A 22,403-nucleotide genomic window follows, 5' to 3' on the forward strand; every position below is an offset into this window, starting at 1 on the left:
TTTTCTGCCGAAGGTCCTGGACGTCTTGTTCAGATACATGTTATTATGGATTATGCCTTTGTAAGAAATCTTATAATGGACCGTGTTTGGATCTTCCATCAAGACAATGATCCAAAATAAACATAAAAATCAACACAAAAATGTGTCACTGAGCACAAAATGAAGCTTCTGTCATGGCCGTCCCAGTTCCCTGACCTAAAGCCTGTAGAAAATGAGTGGAGTGAACTGAAGAGAAGACGCACCAACATGAAGCTGGGAATCTGAAGGCTCTGGAGAGATTCTGGATGAAGGAATGGTCTCTGAGACTTAATTTTATTGGTATTTTTACCCATATTTTTAAATGATTAGCAAAAAAGTCCTGATAAAAAAAATATATATAAACCTAGGATTCCAATAATGCCGCATCCATCTTAATTTCTCTTGTTGCTGCATTATCTAAAAGGAAAACTTTTAATGCTAACTATGTCAACCTGGCAATCTAGCAAATATTACTAAAAGGGTTAGTTTACCCAAAAATGAAAATTCTTTTATTGATTACTCACCCTTATGTCGTTCCAAACCTGTAAGACCTTCATTCATCTTCATAACACAAATTAAGATAATTTTGATGAAATCTAAAGCTTTCTGCCCCCACATAGACAGCAATGCAGCTGACATGTTCAAGGCCCAGAAAGATAGTAAGTAGATCATTAAAATTGTCCATGTGACAACAGTGGTTCAACTATAATTTTATAAAGCAACGAGAATACTTTTTGTGCACAAACAATACAAAAATAACAATTTTACTCAACTATTTCTTCTCTTCCGTGTCAGTCTTCGAAGCATGTTCACAAGAGTACCAAGACGCATGCTTAGAATCTTTCTGGGCCTTGAAACAAAGCAAACGTGCAAGGACTAAGAAAATGCAAGTAAGTTTGTAAATGCTGTTTACAAACAAAAAGGTACAACGATGTCCTCTTAAGTTGTGGGAGAAAATAAGATGGACTTTTTCACTATACTCAGTACACAGACGATGAATTTACATGTGATTCATAGTAGTGATGGGAAGGTTGGATCATTTTACCGACTCCTTTACCTTTACCTTTGAGTCTCGTTCAGCAAAATAAACAAATATTTTTTCGAGTCATTTCGTTCATTTTAACCAAATATAATTAAAATGTTACGTGTTACTTCCCTAACACATCTACTGCTTAAACGTTGATCACACTACAAATAAGACAAAACTATAATGCTATAAGAAACAGAAAAGATTAATTCATTGTTTACCTGGGTCTTTAGTCTATGATTAGCTCACCTCACTTCTTATCTAAGTTTTCGGGTTTGATGCGCAACATCCTATTAGGTTCTGTACTGGAATTAGTTCATCTGTTTTGAGTCTTTGGGTTTTTCGAGTCGTTCTTTCATCTTTTGGGGCTGTCATGTGATGAATGAACGACTTGAAAAACCCAAAGACTCGAAACAGGTGAACTAATTCCAGTACAGAACCTAGTAGGATGTTGTGCATGCGTGACTGACAAATCACTCCCCGAGACGACTCGTTCGCCCCAAGTCACATTAAAGATTTGTTCAAAATGAAAGAATCGTTCCAGAATGACCCATTACTAATTCGTAGCATCTACATGAGCTTTTGTGCTTAAAAAAGCTAAAAAAAAAAAATTACCGATTGTTTCGCTAGATAAGACTCTTCTTCCTCGGCTGGGATTGTTTAGAGCCCTTTGCAGCCGCATTTAAACTGCATTTTGGAAGTTCAAAATTGGGGCACCAATGAAGTCCATTATATGGAGAAAAATCCTGAAATGCTTTCCTCAAAAACCATAATTTCTTTACGACTGAAGACAGAAAGACATGAACATCTTGGCTGACAAGGGGGTGAGTAAATTATTTGTAAACTGTTGTTAATTTTTGTTGCGAAGATGAACAAAGGTCCTATGAGTTTGGAATGACATAAGGATGAGTAATTAATGACAGAATTTTCATTTTTGGGTGAACTATTATTCATATTAAAAGATCAGTAATTAAACATTTTCTTCATATTGTGGTTGCCACTATTTTTTAAAACTCAAGTCACTTGAGTCACTCAATGTTACACATTACAGTGAGTTTAACGTGGTAGAAGGGATTTATGGATTTACAGCAGTTCTAAAACCTAAACATGGTATTAAACATATTTGCAACTCTCGATATCTGAAAGCCTAGAAAATCATCATGACAACATCTGCTCATTCACCTAAGCAGTGATATCTACAGTGCAGTAAAAGTCTTTTCTGCTGCGCCTATAAGAGGGAACTCTGGCTATGAATGATGAGCCCCTTAGCAGCCATTTCTTCTTAAGCACACACTACTAAGCGTGAAAGAGGAGTGATCATGAAGACTAAAATGTTTTTAAACTGCAATTTACGCATCAGCAAGGGCGCCTCCCTGCTCAGACATTACAATAATGGATGACGTAAAGGTCGCCTTTAAGATCTGACTTTTGCGGCACGGTAGGAGGCTGAACGTGTAGAGGTTGGCTCAGCGATGATTACAAATAGTGCTTCAACATCCCGTAGACATCAAAGGAGGTTTAAGCAAGGTTACTCACCCTCAGGAGGGGGTTAGTGAAATATGACCAATAGAGAAAAAGACAGAAACGATATGAGGCTCTCCAAGGACTGACTATTTGTGTTCCTTGTCAAATAATAAAGCCTAAATGCTTAAACTACAGCTGTTATGTGTACTATATAGTGCACTTGTGCATACTGACGTAATGCAAAGAACTGCCCTACATGTAAAACATCACTGACACGGCCAGAAATTAAAGGGACAGCTCACCCAAAAATGAAAAATCTGTCATTAATTACTCACACTCATGTCATTCCAAACCCATAAGATATTCGTTCATCTTCAGAGCACAAATTAAGATATTTTTAATGAAATCTAAGAGCTTTCTGACCCTGCGCAGACAGCAACTCAACTGACACATTCAAGGCGCAGAAAGTTAGTAAGGACATTGTTAAAAAACACACTTTGTTGAGTCAGCTTAAAATAATTTGTTACCCTGCTGCCTTAAATTTTTAAGTTCAGACAACTCAAATAAGTTTAGTCAACTTGAAATGTTAAGTTGTACTAAGTAACAACTTAGATATTTGTGTTTGTTAAACTTAAAAGCTGGGTAAGTAACCCAGCTGCCTTAAAATTTTAAGTTGAATCAACTCAAATATCCAAGTTGTCACTTAGTATAACTTAACATTTCAAGTTGATTAAACTGTTTTGAGTTGACTGAACTTAAAATTTTAAGGCAGCCGGGTAACAAATTATTTTAAGTTCACTCAACAAATTGTTTTTTACAGTGTAGTCCATGTGACATCAGTGGCTCAAATGTAATTTTATGAAGGTATGTGCACAAAGAAAACAAAATTAACAACTTTATTAAAGAATTTATTTTCTTGCAGGGTCAGAAAGCTCTCAGATTTGATCAAAAATGTCTTAATTTGTGTCCTGAAGGGTGAGGGTCAGTATTTACTGACATAATTTTTATTTGTGCATAATAATTGTAATAACATTTCACAATATTATTGTTTTATTGTATTTTTTGTAATCAATTAAGCACAGCCTTGAAGAGACTACTTTCAGAAACATTAAAAAATCCTCCTGACTTTTGAACAGTAGTGTATATTCTAGGACTAGTTATACATATCACATAAGTAAAAGTTGATTTTATTAGTATTTTTACCCTTATTTTATATGGTTAGAAACGTGTATACACAGTATATATTTATATAGTTAGAAAAATAAAATGTAAGACTGTTAAAAAAAATTATAGTGGTAAATTAGGCCCTCAAAAATCAAATCCAGGATTTAAATATTCTTAACATCAAGCAAAACTGAAAATAATCATTAATTGCATGCTGTTTGTCAGTATGATTTTTGATATTCAAATGGCCCACAACTTAAATAATACATATACAAAACCACTTCAGATTTTAATGTCTGAATCAATTTTCCCTCATTCTGGAGTTTGAACAGCGCTAGCAAGCACAAGTATGCAAGGACGTATGGACCCCTCCAAAAGGCAGTATCAAGGCTGATTCTAGGATTTAGTCTTTCAAGCTGAAGGTATTTCGGCAGGAAACCTGGGGTTTTCCCACCAGATATAATAACACTGATTTATGCCAATGACAGCAAAGCTACTTATAATTTTACGTCAGTGCTCCCCCGCCGTTCGAAACATGCGCGCCTTCCTCTCCAACCAGCGGCCTATTATGCTGTTGTAATACAGATAATGAATACACAGATAAAGCACAAACTCTCCCAAGACAATGGCCTTCCTATTGCAAGTGTGGATAATTTTCCTGAGAAAGGCAGGGCGTGTTTTGGCAAATTGCTCCAGATTCATCTATTAGGCATCCCCTTTCATTATCGAGTTTCCGCCGTCCATCTCTGGGGCGGGCTTATCGTGCGGCTGCCTCTCAATAGCCTGAGCCATTGCTAAGATTTCAGGTGCTGGGGGACTGGGCTCACTGCAAACAGGTGTTCCCTCTGTTTGTGGGCCGCAGAGGTCCCGGGATGGAAGCATGGGAAAGGGCAGTCACCGCCGTAGTTCTACATCAATGGGCAGCTAACAGTGAGCCATTGATTTCATGAATTCAGCTAAATTGGCATACTTAAGTAGAGGCTATAAGTAGTGGTAAGAAAGGGAAAAGGAGAAGTCTTCCATCAGTAGGTTTAGGAAGTGTGTGTTGCTTTTAATGACATACCAGAGCTGGAGTGGAAGCACGCAGCACCAATTCCACCCCACATCCCCTCCGTGTTTCCAGAGCGTCAACCATCAAGAATTCCAAGTATGATTGTGCAAGTAATTTATGAAATATGATTTGACTTATACCTTTCAAACGTTATGGGTATTTAAAGGAGTAGTTCAGCCAATAAAAATGAAAATTTCCTGAAAATGTACTCACTTTTAGGCCATCTAAGATGTAGATTACTTCATCAGAACAGATTTGGAGAAATGTAGATCCACTGTAGCAAATGGGTGCCTTTAGAATTAGAGTCCAAACAGCTGATAAAACATCACAATAATCCAAGACTCCAGTCCAACATCAAAATCCTCACTTCTCACTTCAAAATCCACTGTGCATATTTCTCTCCTGATTCAGACAAAGCAACTTTTTCACTGAAGAAAGCAATATTATGGATAGATGATATATATGTTGTTATTACTAAACTTTTTACACTATTGAAGATGTTAAATAATGGACTGGAGTTGTGTGGATTACTTGTGGATTATTGTGATGTTTTTAATCAGCTGTGACTCTCGTTCTGACAGCACCCATTCACTACAGAGGATCCATTGCTGAGCAAGTGATGCAATGATACATTTCTCCAAATCTGCTCTGATGAAGAAACAAACTCATCTACAGTTAAAGTCAAAAGGTTACATACACCTTGCAGAATCTATTGTACCAAAATAAGAGGGATCATACAAAATGTATGTTATTTTTTATTTAGTACTGACCTGAATAAGGTATTTCACATGAAAGACATTCACATATAAGAACAAGAGAAAATAATAGTTGAGTTTATAAAAAAATGACCTCATTCAAAATTCTACATACACTTGATTCTTAATACTGTTGTTACCTGAATGATCCACAGCTGTGTTTTTGTTTAGTGATAGTTGTTTATGAGTCCCTTGTTTGTCCTGAACAGTTAAACTGCTCACTGTTCTTCCTTAAGGTCCTTATCCTTAAGGTCCCACAAATTCTTTGGTTTTGTGTATTTGAACCCTTTCCAGCAATGACTGTATGATTTTGAGATTCATCTTTTCACACTGAGGACAACTTAGGGACTCATACGCAACTATTACAGAAGGTTCAAACGCTCACTGACACTCCAGAAAGAAACACAATGCATTAAGGGGGTGAAAACTTTTTGAATTTGAAGATCAGGGCAAATTGAACTAATTTTGTCTTCTGGGAACATGTAAGTATCTGCAGCTTCTGAAGAGCAATACTAAATGAAAAAAATAAGAAAAATGTACACGTCTTCATCCTGTTCAAAAGTTTTCACCCCAGGTTCTTATTACATTGTTTTTCCTTCTACAGCATCAGTGACCGTTTAAACCTTCTGTATTAGTTACATATGAGCCCTGAGTTGTTCTCAGTGTGAAAAGATGGATCTCAAAATCATACAGTCATTGTTGGAAAGGGTTCAAATACACAAAAATGCTGAAAAACCAAAGAATGGGACCTGAAGGATTTTTCTGAGAAACAGTGGGCAGTTTAACTGTTCAGGACAAAAAAGGGACTCATGAACAACTATCACTACACAAAAAAACACAGCTGTGGATCATTCAGGTAACAACAGTATTAAGAATCAAGTGTATGTAAACTTTTGAACGAGGTCATTTTAATTTATATAACTATTATTTTCTCGTGGACTATATGTAAATGTCTTTTACGTGAAATCTCTTATTCAGGTCAGTACTAAATAAAAAATAACATGCATTTTTATAATCCCTCTTATTTTGGTAAAACAAATAAAATTTTGCACATTCTGCAAGGCATATGTAAACTTTTGACTTCAACTGTACATCTTGGATGGCCTGAGGGTGAGTACATTTTAGCAGATTTTCATTTTTGAGTAAACTGTTCCTTTAGGCAGCAACTCAACCACAACAAAAATGCCAGCAAGACTCTGAGCACATTTGAAGGGTCATTAATGGCTGAGGTGGGTGATGTGGTGACTGGGAATGTTCTTACCTGAGAAGATCAGGATATTGACAGCATGGCCTCAGTCTACGATTGCTCTCCTGACCATCGTGGTGAGATCAAACACTGGTTCTATCACCTCTGGCCACACCTGTCAGAAACAAAACTGATCAATGGAGCAGGTGTGAATGTTTAGATGTTTAGAGCTTGTTCACCTGCAGCCTTGCCAGTGGAAATGGAAAGGAACATGCATATATTTGTCTCGTTTCAAACTGTGTATAAATATATGAAGAACCAGTGGGGGAAAAAAATGTGGAAATTAGTGCTTATTTGTCTTGTGTAGATTAATAAATGTACTAAAATTATTATTATTATTTTTTTTTATCCAGATAAATGCCTTTTTTCCTCATTGCAGTATACTGAGCATGATGCTGTTCAGAAGTAGAGTAGAGAAGTAAAGAACAAATTATGGACATTTTTATGTTTTCAATTCTAATGCATTTTAAAGTGGGGGCCAAAGATGGGTGGGTTGTGACTTTACAAGGCAGAGACTGAGCTCATACATATTAATTAGCTGAGTTGAAGTAATTTTCAGAGACCTCTAGTAGATCCTGCCTATAGCTGCTATAACTGCAAGCAACATCTTTACATGACAGACTTTGAAAAATACGTGTATTCCAACCATTTTTGGCAATAAAAAGGCTATAAAAAGAGTAAAATTGACTTTTTTCTCTTTCTGCTTTCTTTGACATCATAGCTCAGGATAGTTGTTAGACTGGCTCCAAAAAAAAGAAAAAAAAACCTACCATCACTGCTATAAAGACCATCAGAAAGTAAAACAGAGAAATACCATGACTGACGAATCAGGCAACATTTAAAAAAAGAAAGAAAGAAAAAACAGCTTTATATAGAAGAACATCTGAACCACATAAAAAAAATCATACTTTGGTAAATCATGAGATTAAAAGTTGAAATTATTACATATTAAGTTACAAATGAGGAAAAAAATATTATAAAGATATTTAAAAAGACATAATTATGACTTTAGTCTATATTGAGACACAGATCATAATTTATGACATACTGTCATAAATGAGATAAGTTGAAATCATAACCAAAGCATGATTATATATATATATATATAGTAGTCAACATTTCAAGTGGATCAAAAAAGTTCATCAAAGTTGTTCTAAGACAAGAACAGGTATTGTTTTGGTTTTAGGACAACTTTGGTGAAAGGTTTTAATACACTTCAAATGTTGACTAGTGTACATATATATATATATATATATATATATATATATATATATATGGCAGAATCCTGTTTTCATAGCTTTATAATTCACATATAAGTTATAATTTAAGATTAAAACATTGAAGTCTCTTAAAGTAGCCTATGTTAAATTTTACTCACATTTTAAGTCAGGACTTCAAAAAAAAAAAAAAAAAAAAAAAAAAAAAAAAAACAAAAAAACAGTGAAAATTAGACGGGTTGTCCTCCAAACCAATGTCAGGACTGTGGCTGTTTGTGGCTTTTGTTTGTTTACAGTTGTAAAAATGACAATTTCTACAGGTGGAGTTTACAGTACATTAATAAACTGAAATCATTATCGTGCCAAGTGAGAAAAAAAAAAACATTTGCAAATGCCTCTCCGTTCCAATCTGCGCACAAGTGATAATACATAGATGAGACTGTCATTAAAACAGTTTCGTGCTCCTTGTGGATTCATTTGCGCTGACCCAGAATGCAGTATTTTCTTAACACTAGCAGCAGGCCGCTTTGATGTTATCTGCCTGTCCAAACAGCCCGACTGGCGCTCGTGGAGTGCAGCGCCTGCGCCCGATCTGCCGCGGTGGACGGAGGAGCCATATTAATCATCGTGAAGTCTGCGAGAGCGCCGTCATAAATCGCGCGGCACGGTCCTTAACGGAGAGAGTCCCTGGACGCCCTCTCCTCATTTATCAACACGCTCCGACTCCGGATGCAGGGTAAATACAAGGGAGGAATATGGGGGTGGCTGGGGCTTATGATGTTGAGCATATCGAGGAGGTCGTAATGACTTTATACCACTATGAGTGATGTCCTTTTCCCTCGCTCTAACCTCACGAACAATAAATAGTCGTCACAGCCCGGTAACGTTTCCCTCAAGTTGAAAGGAATGAAAGTGCGTGTTTGCGTTCTTCTAGTGCTGTCGGTTGATGGGTAACTTTAGTCCGAATTAGTTCGATCGTCTCCTTACAACTTCGAATAGTTCGTTTCAAAGAACCGATTCAGACGACGCCATAACGTCTGGACGTACATCCACGCGCGGTATATTTCACGCTCTGCTGAAGTAATGTGTGGACTATATTGCTGTTTATGATGTTTCTGCACAATCATCGCTTCAGTCCAAACGATTTTACTATAAGTTGCGAATCGGACCTGTCCTAGAGTGTTCAATGAGTCAGTGACTTGAGAATCATTCATACTGATTCAGTTATATTCGGGAACGAATCGTTCTGGTTTTGTGAACACGTGCAACTGATTCAGGGAAAAGATCCGATTTAAAATTCGATTCCTTAACAATGAGTGTGTACGCACGTCTGCGTAATACGTTTTAGATATAACGTACTTTTATATAACGTTATAAAAGTAAAGATGAGTTCAAGTCGAATCATGTTCATAACGACAAAACTATGCCTTTTTCATTTTTAGTTGTTATTTGAGTTTATATATATATATATATATATATAATAAATAATTAAATAACTCAAATAACAACTAAAAATGAATATATATATATATATATATATATATATATATATATATATATATATATATTCATTTTATATATATATAATATTTATAATATATAATATATTTTATATATATATTTATATATATTTTATATATATTATATATATATAATTATATATATATATATATATATATATATATATATAATTTTATTTATATAGTTAGTAAGTTAGTTATTTGTGACCATGGACCACAAAACCAGTCATAAGGGTACATTTTTCAAAACTGAGATTTATACATCACCTGAAAGCTGAATAAATAATATATATATATATATATATATATATATATATATATATATATATATATATATATAATTTTATTTATATAGTTAGTAAGTTAGTTATTTGTGACCATGGACCACAAAACCAGTCATAAGGGTACATTTTTCAAAATTGAGATTTATACATCACCTGAAAGCTGAATAAATAAGCTATACACTGATATATGGTTTGTCAGGACATGATAATATTTGATCAAGATACAACTATTTGAATATATGGAATCTGAGGGTGCAAAAAAATCAAAACATTGAGAAAATTGCCTTTAAAGTTGTCCAAATTAAGTTTTTAATAATGCATATTACTAATCAAAAATTAAGTTTTTATATATTTACAGTAGGAATTTTACTAAATATATTCATGGAACATGATCTTTACTTAATTTCCTAAATGATTTTTGGCATAAAACTAAAATCAGTAATTTTGACCCATACAATGTATTTTTGGCTATTGCCACTAATATACCCCAGCGACTTAAGACTGGTTTTGTAGTCCAGGATCACATTTGAAGGTTTTCTTTTACAACGCCCTATCAATCGGCCATATTGGCGGCACTGAACATTAACAACGCCACATAAACCGAACGAAACTTGCATATTTTGCTGATTATTGCTGCTGAAAATGATTAATTTGGGCTAATCGGTCAGACCGGGAAAAACATTTGAAGTACTATAGACTGCTAACTAACTAAAATTGATAACAAATCAAGCAGAAGAGTGCAAAAACTGTCTGGGGAATAAAAGGCATTTGTGGTTGGCCAAACTGAACAGGATTTCCAGGGCAAACATTTGTGTTTGTTCTTATTTCCGGTCAGGTAGGTGAAATATTAGGCTAATATCTTAATTAATACTGCTCGTACATATCATTACCACCTATTAACTTTAGTTTGTCAAAATATTGCGCCCTTTCCTACTTAATAAGTCCTTCTCTATACAATTTAGCAGCTTCCACACATTTTTTTCATGGTTTAGACAGCATGAATTAGCAGAACAGTAACAATCCATGCTGTTGTTAACATCTGAGTATCGCCAGTATGGGCGCGCATCCAGATAACTGACCAAACCGTGACGTAAGTGCAAACCCTGTATTGTGTAATTTTATTTGTTGCAGGACATTTCTAATTCAATTCTAGGTTAGGTGTTTGCTAAGGCCTTGCTATGAAGTTGCCAACATATTCTGAGTGAAGAGACAGTATAAAAGCAAAGAACAAGATAACCTAAAAATGGTCATATAACTGATTACAGTTTTATAACAAATGAAACAGTGAATTTCAGTATGGATTAATCTCGACTTTAAGGCTTAATACTTGTACCTGTTTTACTCCTTTGTGTTTAGCTGTTACTGTACTCCGTTATCTTGTTTTTCTAGGACAGGAGCTACATTGCCCTGAGCAACCCACAAGAACAGCTCATCGACACTCTGAGTCCTTTCATGTTTGTACCTCCATCTCCTAAAATGGCCGTGGTTAGGAGTGGCTCATCAGTGCAGTGTGTGAGTGTGTGAGTGATGACTCTCTCAAGGGCCAAGACAATAGCTGTAGTCAGGTTACACTCTTGGACACGTCCCCAGCACACACACTTGTGTCTGTATGTGGAGTTCTTCACGCACATATGCATTCAGACACATGCCTCCAAGACATCATTTACAGCAGTGTCACAAATTACAGCCGCTCACTTTCAGCGTGAGAAATCACTGTAGATAGCATCGTATGGAAGCTTATTTCTGCCAAGAAAAAAAATGTAAAAGTTAACTGTGGCTTTTTCACAGTTTATATCTCACAATTTGGACTTCAGAAGTGATGTAAACTTGCATTCTTGAGAAAAAATGTATCAGAATTGTGAGACATAATCTTAAAATGACAAATTATCTTTATTATTTATTACATGGCAGAAACAAAATACAATTTTGACCTTTTCTTGCAGTAGTGAGTTAATATCTAAGACTGAATGAAAATAAAAATTAAAACGGTTATTCTGACTTTATATTTCACAATGACTTTTTTTCTTGTAATTCTATGAGAAAAAAAAAAAAATGAATAAAAGGGGTTATTTTATCTCACAATTTATTTTCTCTGCATTGTGAGATAAAAACTCGGAATTGTGAATTCAGAAAGTTCAGAGAAAAAAGTTTATAACTCGCAATCGCAAGCAAAATAATGTTTTTTTGTTTTGTATTTGTGCTACAGACTTTATACACTACCACTCTTCTGCTCACCAAGCCTGCATTTATTTGATCCAAAATACAGCAAAAGCAATAACATTGTGAAATATTTTTACTATTTAAAATAACAGCTTTCTGTTTTAATATTTTAAAAAATTCCTGTGATCAAATCTAAATTTCAACATCATTACTGCAGTCTTCAGTGTCACATGATCCATCAGAAATCATTCTAATATACCGATTGGCGGTTCAATTGCGGTTTATTATTATTATTATTAATATTTAGAACAGTACATTTTTTCAAGATTCTTTGATTAATAGAAAGATCCAAAAATCAGCACTGAAATAAAAAGCTTTTGTAACTTTATACACTACACCATTCAAAAGCTTGAGGTCAGTGTATTTTTTTTTTCTTTTTTAAGACAGAAATTAATACTTTTATATAGCAATGATGATTTAAATTGATCAAAAGTGATGATAAAGACATTTAGAATGTTACAAAATATTTCTATTTCAGATAAATACTGTTATTCTGAACTTTTTATACATTAAAGAAACCTGAAAAAATTCTACTCAGTTGTTTTCAACATAATAATAATAATAATAAATGTTTTTGAGCAGCAAATCAGAATAGTAAAATGATTTCTGAAGGATCATGTGACTGGAGTAATGATGCAAAAATTCAGCTTTGAAATCACAAGGAATAAATTACATTTTAAAATATATTCAAACAGAAAACAGCTATTTTAAATAGTAAAAATATTTCGAAATGTTACTGTTTTTGCTGTACTTTGGATCAAATAAATGCAGGGTTGCTGAGCAGAAGAGAATTCTTTAAAAAACACGGAAAAACTTTTGACTTGTAGTCTATTTGGGACTTTAGAATTGATACAGACTGAGAACAACAGTTAGAATTGTGAAATATAATCTCACAATTGCGAGAAAAAAAGTCAATTGTGAGATATAAATTTTATTTAGTGGCAGAAAAACAAAACTACTCTATTTTCTGTTTTCTTATATCTCACAATTCAGAATTGTCTTCTCAAAAATGCAAGTTTATATCTCACAAATGTGAATTGTTTGCATTTTTTTCTCAGAATTATGAACTCACAATTCCCAGTTTGTATCTCACAATTTAAAATTGTGAGAAACAACACTGAACTGTGAAATATAAACTGACTTTTTATTTCTTCTCACTTTTTTCTCAGAATTGCAAAAAAAAAGTCTGAATTGTGAGAAATAAATTTCCTTTTTTTTAGATTCTGTGTCAGAACTAAGCTTATATCATATCATCATCATCATTATTATTATTATTATTCACAGAAGTCCCCTCATCCCCCTGGTGTTCTGAGAACTCCTAACCAAAGGGTTTTCAATTAAACCGCATTTTTGAAGAGAATTAAACATATGTTGAAAAACGGACCCACCACCCTGTAATTCAGAGGCCTACACACAAAAGAATAAACAACACATAAGTAGTTTCCCAGGCTCTTGATGAGGACTGGATGAGGATCTCCAGGTTATAACACTGCTTCCCTGTGCGGGGCAGGACAGAGGGACAGAAAGTCCATCATCGGAACCACACTGGACTTGTCCTCACTCTGGCAACCCAACAAAGCCGCCCAAAGACAGATGACAAGCACACAAAGAAAACACAGGTGGCTATAGACCACCTGGAGAAAAAGAGAGAGATTGAGAGAGAGAAATAGGTGGCTCCCCTTTGAACTTTCAGCTTAGTGGGTAAACCGGGTAACCCACCCACCCCCAACAATCAGTCTTTGGTCAGAATGCCTTGACCAACATGTCTATGACCATCTACAGTGGTCTAGTGTTTTGTGACCTAACTGGCTTTTTTGAAGTTTTTAGAATTTTATTGTTATTTACTTTAATACTTCACATATATTTTTTTATTTTGCTAGACTGCAAAGAACACACATTTTGTCCGTTAACAAAAAATAAAAAAACTATTATTATTATTATTATTATTATTATTATTATTATTATCGCCAATTAATAAAAAAAAAAAAAAAAAGCAGAAATATACAGTGTGACTGTTTACAATATAAAATTGTATAGAAACGAACAGTATGGATAGAAATACTATTTTTATTATTATTATTATTATTATTATTATTATTATTATTATTTAAAATGACTAATCCTGAATTTACATATTGCCCAAAAATTCTAGAAAAGTCTATAGATTTTATTTATTTATTTACTGAAACTTACTGATTTTTGAGGTTATTCACAAAATCCTTTTCTAAATGCAGTATCAAGTGGATCCTTGATTTTTTTTTTTTTTTTTTTTTTTTTTTTTTTTAATGAATGCCCATTTATTCATGTATTTATTTATTTATTTATTTTATTTATCGATTGATTCTTGTGGTTATTTGCTAAACCCTTTTCTAAATGCAGTATCAAGTGAATCCTTGATTTTTTTAAATTAATGCCCATTCTTTTATTCATTAATTAATTAATTTATTTATTTATACATTACTATTAAAAAAAAGTTAGTCTTATAATTATTTATTTATTTATTTATTTAATATACACTACCATAAAAAAATTAAACAGTAAAATGTATGTTTTTTAAAAAAAAAACTACTTACAATTTATAATTGCTGATTTTTTTTTCTTCTTTTTTTTTTTTACTTTCTGTTTGTCAAAGAATATTATTATCACCAATAAATAAAATAAAAAATAAAAAGCAGAAATATACAGTGTGACTGTTTGCAATATAAAACTGTATAAAAACACAATACGGACAGAAATACTATTTTAATATATTATTATTATTTTTATTTTATTTTTATTATTTAATAATAATTGTGGTTATTTGCTAAATCCTTTTCTAAATGCAGTATCACTGGATCCTTGATTTTTTAATTAATGCCCATTCTTTTATTAATTAATTAATTAATTTATTTATTTATTTATACACTACTATTAAAAAAAAGTTAGCGATTAAAAATAGTCTTTTATTTATTTATTTATTTATTTATTTATTTATTTATTTATTTATTTAATATACACTACCATAAAAAAATGTGGAATCCTGAAAAGAAATGATTCATCATGGTCATCCATAAATCATGGTTTACATAAAACTATTATGCAGCACAACTGTTTTCAACATTGATAATAGCAAAAAAATAAAAAATAAAATAAATCTGAATAGAATGATTTCTGATGATCATGTGACACGGGAGTAATGATGCTGAAAATTCAGCTTTGTTATCATATGAATAAATTACATTTTAAAATATATAGTAAAATAGAAAACAGTTATTTTAAATATTAATATAATATATAATAATATATAATATAATATATTAAATATATAATATATTTATTTGAAACAATGCACAACCTTTGAGATTGGTTAGTGAAAAGTTGGTGAAAAATGTAAAATATACAGTGAGCAGCATTTAAAAACATAGACTTTTCTATAAATTTTAAAACTTGATGTTGAGAGTGAAATAAGCCGTCAGGATGTTTGTTACATAGTGTTTTAGTTTAAGTTAGTATCCATTGCCTACAGATTTTGTAGTTCCAGGTTATGTTTCACAATAATGTTTCACTGCTGACCCTTTGTTCACCATGCCTTTGATCAATATTGTTTGATAATTAATGGAGTTGTTACGCTCACTAATCCAATTACATGCTTTGCTCCCTGAAAGGTCTCGGTCTGATCAAGATTAATTTCGAACGGAGGGCTACTTCTCTATCCACCTTTGAACTGAGAGATATGTTCATCCACTGACCTCCATCGATTTCATTCCGCAGAAGCCTTTCTGACAACAGCGCAACCCTCAGGTCCGACCGTCTTTGTATGGTGGGAGATTTTCAACCCTGTAGAGCATCCAGAGAAGAAAAACGAAACTGCTTTGGCTTTCAGAGCCATCCAATATATGAGGTGAACCTAACTCATACTACATAGACTTTAAAGACCTCTGGACTGGATTAGACCCTCTAATTGCTATAACAGGCCAAGCGGTTTCCCAAAGGAAGACTTAAAGGAATATTCCTGGTTCAGTGCAAGTTAAGCTCAATTGAGAGAATTTGTGGTATACTGATTACCACAAAAAATAAGTTCGATTTATAGCAAAAAGTTTTCTTGTAAAAAAGCAAAAATCAAGGTTACATTGAGGCACTTACAATAAAAGTGAATGAGAGCAGGTAAGCTTATGATTTATTTGTTATTATCTGTTTAAATCATCACTTTTAAAGGATCAGTTCACTTCCACAATAAAAATTTCATGATAATTTACTCACCCCCATGTCATTCAAAATCTTTATGTCTTTCTTTCTTCAGCTGAAAAGAAATTAAGGTTTTTGAGGAAAACATTCTAGGATTTTTCTCCATATTGTTGACTTCAATGGGGATCAATGGGTTGAAGATCCAAATTGCAGTTTCAATGCAGCTTCAAAGGACTCTACACAATCTCATCTGAGGAACAAGGGTTTTATCTAGCACAATGATTGTCATTTTCTAAAATAAAAAATACAAATTTATATACTTTTTAACTACAAATGCTCGTCTTGCACTAGCTTGAGGTCACATGTGAAGTAACGATCCAGTGTTTGCAAGGCAAAGAAAGTAAAACGCCTTTTACAAAAAAAAAAAAAATGAAGTTGGAGGAGAAAATGAGATGGAGTTTTTCCACCCTTCGCTATATTTTTTAACCAAAGTACACACAAAAAAACTAGGGGTGCAGCGATTCCTCAATTCTATTCAAGTATTCGATTAAAAAACAAAAATCCGTGATTGCATTTTGTCCGTGTCGAGTACTTGGCAAAATACCGGAAGTGGCGCATTCCACATATTAAACCCATTTAAAATCATGATAAATAATAATGCTAGCTTGTCAAGAATTCACTAAAGCTATGATTCAATTAAATAAATATATGATGCAGGTTTAATATACGCGCTTTAATTATTTACATGCGTGTAGGTTAGTACGTAAATGCTGAAGTAAATGCTGCTACACAAACTGTTATCATTTACATGTGTGCAGCATCTCAAACTCCATCTCTGCATATTGCTTTGAGTTTGGGTTTATTATAACGTTCGTCTAGGAATGCAACGTCGTTATTTCATCAGATTTCTAAGGTAAATAATTAATATAACCGAGCAAACACAGAATACATCATTATCTTAGCATTATAATGCTAACTGTTCATCACGATTTCAAAATAAAAGTTTAAACTCTCACTCTGAGTTTAAACGTTTTGATGTCCACATATTCAAGAAATTAGAGTGGCTGTAGCACTTCTATCATATCATATCTATTAGGTCTATTTTTAATTCTACTAAAATATATATATTAGGGGTGTGCAAAGCAGCCGGTATTTGTATCTGTATCTGTATTTGTATTTGTTGAGGGGAGAAAAGTATTTGTATTTGTATTTGTATTCGAGTAAAATTCAAAATAGGCGTAAAAATCCAGTTTTTTTGAGTTACACTTCTACACACTTTTTTTGGCTGGTGGAGGACCAAGAGATCTCAGCAGCAGCCACACTCTTTTCTATTTGGTTGCCCAAATCCATGTGAGGAGTTCCAACTAAGTTAATGAGTGACGGGAAGCTATGCTAAGGTGAACTGGGGAGTCGCTCTCTAAACGTGGGGTATTAAAATTGCTTTTGAATGCGCGCGCGCGCGTTTTACTTTCGGTTTAGTTTTAACGATGGCGCGAAACTCTCTGCGGTGCTGAGCGTGCATTCCACAATACAAGACATTAATTTAACAAAACTATTCAAGTGGTGGGACACAAACGGGATTTTGAAAAGTGTGTCCCCAGTGGAAATTACGCCCCTGCGTGAGTGGAGTTATCATTTGATGTGAATGTATGCCAGAATGTGCGCTGTAGCACAAAATATAGTATATTTCTTCAAAAGCAGATTGTGGAGACATTTTAATTGTCCACAATCAAAAATCGTCATATCACACACCCCTAATTGCAATGTAGTTTGTACAAATCTGGAACAGAGGTTGGTTAAGAGAGAGAAAAAACGGCCGGTTCCGAGTTTCAGCGGAGCGCAGTGTCAGTGACAGGGAGTGATTGACGGCTAATATCTAAAATCTGTTAAGAATGTAAAGATCAAGTTTAGTTAGTTATGTAATGTTGGAGAAAACGGCGAAACTGTCACTGTATCAGCTCACAGCAGTCTGGGCAGTAGTTAGGCTAGCGAAAGTTTTGTAAAGAAATAAAAACAAGTCGCACCGCAACGATTTCTCGCACTCGCACAAATGCTTCCAAATAGATTTTGCGGTCGCGCAGATTAAATTTTGGGAGCATATGCCCTGCCCCCAACCCCTCCTGAATGTCACCCACTCACTCGCTCATGCGGGCATGCACTGCGGTCTCATGAGGAAACGCAGCTTTTTGATATAAAGTTTTTCTTGTTCCCGAATACAAATATTTTTTTTAAGTATTTGTTCGAAATAAGTATTTGTAAAAACACGCTATTTGTGCCTTTCCGAATACCGTATTCGGGTTCGGCTCCACCCCTAATATATATATATTTTTATCCAATTACTTGATTAATAATCAAAGTAGAGTACTCGAATACCAAAATAATCATTAGTGATAGCCCAACAAAAACTAACAACGCGACCTTTCCAACATGATTATGTAATGTGTGAAGTGGAGTGCAAGAGCATTTGTGCTTAAAAAGTTTATAAATTCTGTATTTAAAAAATAAAAAGACGATTGTTTTGCTAGATAAGACCTTTATTCCTCGGCTGGGATCGTGTAGAGCCCTTTGTAGCTGCAATGAAACTGCAATTTGGACCTTCAACGTGTTGACTTCCATTAAAGTCCCCTATATGGAGAAAAATCCTGGAATGTTTTCCTCAGAAACCTTAATTTCTTTTCGACTGAAGACATACAGACATGAACATCTTGGATGACTTGGGGTGAGCAATTTATCAGGAAATTTTTATTCTGTACGTGAACTCTTTTAAAGTTGTTTTAGGGTTTATGGTATGTCATCAGAGCTGTAAAATTAGTTATAACTACACAGAAAAGCTTAGTAAGTGATTTTTTTTTTCACATTAAAAATGTGAAAATAATAATCTTATATCATTTCAAACCTTTTTGACTTTCTGTTTTTATGTAAATACAAAAGAAGATTTTTTATAAGAATTTATTTTTGGTCTTTTGTTATGACAGGACAGATCATAGCTGACAGGAAGCAGAGTGAAAGAGAAAGAAGGGGGCGGGATCGGGAAAGGTCCTCATGCCGGGATTCGAACTCGTGACACCCGTAGCGCAACGGCGCTGTATGTCGGCTATCAGCACTGACTACAGAAGATATGTTGAAGGTTGACAGTAACTAAACAATTTTGTTCCCATGGACTTCCAATATTTGTTTGTCCATATAATGAAAGTTAATGGGAACTAAAACTGTTTGGTTTACTCTTTGAGGCTACACTATTGAAAGAGTGAGTATTTATTGTTAACAAATTGTAAGTGACTCACTTTAACCCTCAGTTTTGCTTGCTTTTTTTAAATTAAGAAACTAATTTTGTAATAAACATTGTCATAAATGTGGTCAATTGAGCTTGTAAATGTTCTTTTGTAAACTATTGTCTGAATTTCCAATGATCATTACAAAAAAAAAAAAAATAAGCCATTAATCACTGGGATTGTGTTTTATTCAGACATAGGATTTTAAGACTTCTGTACATGATTTCTCTACATGAGTTGTGAAGTCTATCAAAGTGTGGCGGAACCTCTCCATTCCTCACCTATTGAACCTCCAGTCTGAAATAGGTTTCACCTTTGTGACATTACTGGCATAAATCCTCACATCCCGTGAAGGCTGTCTGCAAGGGACTTCAGTGGCTGTCATAAAGTGAAACAGACAGTCTTAATTGCTGTTCCAGACTCAAGGAAACGGGACTAAAATATTTGCATAATTTCACGGAAGGCAGAGGAAATTGCTAAAACATGTGAGCCAGAATCCGCGTGCAACCCAATACCTGTTCAGCCTGGCTCTTGGGTGCCACCCAGTGCTGAATGTGCCAAGAAGAAGGGCACGTGTATGCGTGTGTGCGTCCAATCAGAAGGAAAAGGTCACGGGCAGATCTTATCTCGCCTTTCTCCCACAATCCCGAGCGAGAGCCTGTCAAAAGTCGCACCGAAGTCTGCGTATTAAATGCACCGAGAGTGTTGCGTTTCTTATTTTGTGACATTTCAGATATATTGCTAAGATTGTGTTGGGTTTCACTCTTTACTCGTTAAAGCTGATGTCCGATGGTTTTTTGGAACAAGCAGGTCTGTTTTTCTAGCATTTTCCTATGAAGAACATGGGTGAAACCGAGCAACAAAGCATTTAGGATTTGCAATCAATCATATTAATTTCATAAACAGCATTTGTACCACAGTGAAACGGAGAGTTATGCCATGGCTGTTAGCCCATAGTCTTTTCTTTTCCCACACAGGCGCAGACAGTCGTGGGCGGAAGGCACAGCTGAGCAGAGTAATTAAGCCCACATCGGACATGTGGAAAAGGCATAGAGACCGTAGAGTCCTCAGTGGAGCGCATATGAACACTTCATATGGATCTATAGGGAGACACAACTCTCGTAGATACCAGCCTCACTCAGATGATGGTAACGGTTTGTCACCTTGTAAAGTGAGGAGAGGAAAGTAAGCTGTCATGAATCATGAGGGAATATAGTGTCTTTTTGTTTGCCATCGGAGGAATATGGGCTAGTGAATGGAGCGGTGATTTCTGCAGTCTGGGGAACCGGTGAATTGTGGGGTATGAAATAGACTGTGAGGGTTGTTTAAGCCTCTATAGATTGTTAACATAAATCTTTAGTTTTTAGCTGAGGATTTAGGGTATTAGGCTTTTGGTCCATGTTCATGGGAATGATTTTAAAAGGAAGTTGTTGAGACAGTTTGAGAGGGAACTGAATCAAATGTAGAATACACGTGAATGAAAGGAAATTGGTTAGATAGGAATAGGCCTTAATCAGGAAAACACCATTAATCTGGATTTCTAATCTAATAAAGTTTTACATAATGCTGGATGGAAAACAGTACTTTTTTTATGCATAAACGACAATAGCAACACATTTACTGAATAAATTGTTTAGATGTTTGGCTACTATTTACTATATTTTTCCTGTGAAAGGACAATGTAATCTTTTATTTGTCTTTTATAGTGTCAGTTTTTTGTTATTGTTAGGTTTTGGTTTTTTTTTTTTTTTTAATAGTTTCAGTTTTTAGCTTTTATTTTTGTTTTATCTAGTATTTTGGGGTTAATTAATGCACTATAAGTTAATGCGCAAACTGTGTGTGTATATATATATATATATATATATATATATACACACATATATATATTAATGCAGGGAGTAGTAAAGGTTTAACATTTTATAATATGCTGTGTATGAAAAACTAAAGCTAAAATGAAGCTTATTAATTAATTAATTAATTAATTTAATTGCAAAAATTTTTCGGTTTTGTTTTTTTATGCGAGGTATCAAAAAATGTTTTTGTGTTTAATTTTTGGTAACAACAGTTTTGGGAAGGTTACTTTGGAAATGTAATAGGTTACAGATTACAAGTTACACTATTTAAAATGTAATAAGTAGTGTAACTGTTTCAGTTACTTTATTAAAATAAATTACATTTGATTACTTTTTGATTACTTTTCTAAATTTATAAAGATCCCTTGGAATCTTAAAATGTAAAGCATGTACAGTTGAGGTCAAAAGTTTACTTACACCTTGCAGAATCTGAGGGATCAATCAAAATGCATGTTGTTTTTTAATTTAGTACTGACCTAAATAGGAGATTTCACATAAAAGACATTTGATTCTTAATACTGTGTTGTTACTTGAATCCACAACTGTTTTTTGTTTTTTTTAAGTGATAGTTGCTCATGAGTCTGTTGTTTGTCCTGAACAGTTAAACTGCCCGCTGTTCTTCAGTAAAATCCTTCAGGTCCCACAAATTCTTAGGTTTTTCTGCATTTCTGTGTATTTGAACCCTTTCCAACAGTGACTGTATGATTTTGAGATCTATCTTTTCTTTAATTTAAATTATTACAGAAGGTTCAAACACTCACTGATGCTCCAGAAGGAAAGGAAACACAATGCATTAGAGCCAGGGGGTGAAAACTTTTGAACAGAATGAAGATGTGTACATTTTTCTTATTTTACTTAATTATAATATTTTATTCAATTAGTACTGCCCTTCAGAAGCAAAAGAAGATACTTACATGTTTCCCAGAAGACAAAATAAGTTAAATTTACTCTGATCTCCAAATTCATAAATGTAAATAATTTAATCTTAATGCATTGCGTTTCCTTCTTGAGCATCAGTGACCGTTTGAACCTTCTGTAATGTTTGCATATGAGTCCCTCAGTTGTCCTCACTGTGAAAAGATGGATCATACAGTTGTTGTTGGAAAGGGTTCGAATACACAAAAATGCTAAAAAACAAAGACATTGTG

At 34.0% G+C, this 22,403-nt stretch overlaps 1 long non-coding RNA gene across 1 annotated transcript in view; it reads right to left on the reverse strand.

Moving 5' to 3' along the window:
- Window positions 1–6,826, reverse strand: part of LOC127156054 (uncharacterized) — a 49,339-nt gene extending 42,513 nt beyond the window's left edge. Inside the window, exon 1 of the long non-coding RNA XR_007825672.1 lies at window positions 6,741–6,826. This is a non-coding gene — a long non-coding RNA (uncharacterized LOC127156054). The remainder of the gene's footprint in view (window positions 1–6,740) is intronic.
- Window positions 6,827–22,403: the final 15,577 nt, after the last annotated feature.

Source organism: Labeo rohita, chromosome 24 (genome assembly GCF_022985175.1).
Source record: "Labeo rohita strain BAU-BD-2019 chromosome 24, IGBB_LRoh.1.0, whole genome shotgun sequence".
Taxonomy (NCBI): Eukaryota; Metazoa; Chordata; class Actinopteri; order Cypriniformes; family Cyprinidae; genus Labeo; species Labeo rohita.